The following is a 2,477-nucleotide window of genomic DNA, read 5'->3' as shown; positions in this document are numbered from 1 at the left end:
GCAATAGCCATGTGATTTTTATCTTTCATTTTACTAATGTGATAGATTTCATTTATTGATTTTTGCATATGGAAACACTCTTTGCATCCCAGGAATAAATCCCACTTGGTCTTGATGTACATTTTTTTTAATGTATTCTTGAGCTCAGTTTGCTAAAAATTATTGAAAAATTTTGTTTCTATATTCATCAGGGATACTGATCTATAGCTTTCTTCTCTTGTAGTATCCTTATTTGGTTTGGGTACCAGATAATACCAGCCTCACAGAATGATTTTGGGTGTTCCTTCCTCTTTGGTATTTTGGAAGAGTTTGAGGAGGATCGATATTAATTTTTCTTTAAGTTTTAATTCTTCTTCTTCTTTTTTTTTAATCATGAAAAAACTGTATTTAGATTTAGCCAACTGGACTCAGTTTAGATGATCCCAATTTTGTTGGCAACATCCAAAGCATCATAGTCAGGGGCCGGCGGAACGTATGCCTTCTTCTCTCCATCAGGCCTGATTAAGGTGTTGACCTTGGCTACATCAATGTCATAGAGCTTCTTCACAGCCTGTTTGATCTGGTACTTGTTGGCCTTGACATCCACAATGAGCACAAGTGTGTTGTTGTCTTCTATTTTCTTCATGGCTGACTCAGTAGTCAGGGGGAACTTGATGATGGCATAGTGATCAAGCTTGTTTCTTCTGGGGGCGCTCTTTCGAGGGTATTTGGGCTGCCTTCCCAGATGCAGATTCTTGGGTCATTGGAACGTAGGTGATGTGCGGATCTTCTTTTTTTTGTGACTGTGGACGCCTTTTAGCACTGCTTTCTTGGCCTTCAAAGCCTTTGTTTTGGCTTCGGCTTTGGGAGGTAATTTTTCTTTAAATGTTAATTATTCTAAAAAAAAATGTTAATTCTTTTCCATTGAAGCCTCTTGTCCCAGAATTATCTGTATTGGGAATTTTTTGATTACTGAGTCAGTATCTCCACTCATTATTGATATGTTTAGATTTTCTACTTTTTCTAATTCAATCTTAATAGATTCTATATTTCTAGAATGTATCCATTTCTTCTAGCTTATACAATTTTTGGCATATAATTATTCATAGTAGTCTCATGATTTTATGTACTTGTGAAGTATCAGATGTAATGTCTCCTATTTAATTCTAATTATATTCAAATCTTCTCCCATTTTTTCTTAGTCTAGTTAATGGTCAATTTTGATGATCTTTTCAAAGAATTTGCTTAGTTTAGTTGATCCTTTGTATTATTTTTCTTGTCTGTATTTCATTTATTTACACCCTGATATCTATTATTTTCTTCCTCTAGCTACCTTTGGGCTTTTGTTCTTTTTTTTCTACTTACCTGAGGTATGAACTTATGTTGTTTATTTGTGATCTTTCTAATTTCTTAATATATTTCTTTGTTTCTATTAACTTTTCCCTCAGAACTGCTTTTTCCTGCATCCCACAATAATTGACATGTTATATTTCCATTTTAATTTCTTTTGAGATAATTTTTGAATTCCTTTCTAATTTGTTCTTTTACTCAATAGTTGTTTAGAGGTGTACTATTTAGTTTCTTCACATTTGTAGATCTTCTCGCTTCCCTTTTGCTGCTAATTTTTAGTTTCAGACTACTGGGATTAGGAAAGATAGTTGATATGAGTTTAATCTTTTTGAATTTGCTAAGATTTGTTTTGTGGCCTATCATATCATATCTATCCTGGAGAAAGTTCCATATGCACTCGAGAAGAACGTGTATTCTAATGCCGTTGGATGAAATGCTCATCTGTTAAATCTGTTAAATACATCTTTTTTTTCTAATGTGTGATTCAATTCCAATGTTTTATTGTTGATTTTCCATCTGAGATCTATCCATTGCTGATCGTGGAGTCCTCTAATATTGTTATATTGTTCTCTATTTCTCCCCTAAGGTCTGTTATCAATTGCTTAATATACTTTGATGGTAAGGTGTTGGGAGGGGATATATTTACAATTGTTGTATCTATTTAAGGTACTGACCTCTTTGTCTTTATATAATGACCTCTGTCTCCTGTTACCATTTTTGGTTTGAAGTCCATTTTGTCTAATGTAAGTATGGGTATGCCTGCTTCCTTTTGGTTTCTATATGCTTGGGATATCATCTTCCATCCTTTCACTTTGAGCCTTTGCGTGTCTTCAGAGTTGAAATGAGTCTTCTGTAGGCAGCATATAGTTTGGTCTTGCGTTTGCATCCATCCATTCACTCTGTGCATTTTGATTGGTGAACTAAGGTTTTGTTTACTTTGATTTTAACAATTGAACCAGTCGTTAATTGGGAGCCTGCCTTTCACCTTCCAGAAGGTGGCGATATAGCACAAGTTTTTGTTTCTCTTACAGGCGCACACAACTTCTAGGATTGAGCGTCTACATTTTTAAAAAATGGCACAGAAAGGGGAAAAAAAAAAAGAAGAGGAGGAGGAGTGGGAGCAGAGCAGGAAGTGGTGTGTGCTTGAC

The 2,477-nt window shown here is 34.8% G+C and overlaps 1 pseudogene; it reads right to left on the bottom strand.

The window, feature by feature from the left end:
• Window positions 1-412: 412 nt before the first annotated feature.
• Window positions 413-2,062, bottom strand: LOC116866512 (annotated as a pseudogene).
• Between the last annotated feature and the right edge of the window lie 415 nt (window positions 2,063-2,477).

The sequence above is a fragment of the Lontra canadensis genome, unplaced genomic scaffold (genome assembly GCF_010015895.1).
Source record: "Lontra canadensis isolate GAN:19392208 unplaced genomic scaffold, GSC_riverotter_1.0 scaffold10, whole genome shotgun sequence".
NCBI lineage: Eukaryota > Metazoa > Chordata > Mammalia > Carnivora > Mustelidae > Lontra > Lontra canadensis.
This window is presented reverse-complemented; position numbering and strand designations above follow the sequence as displayed.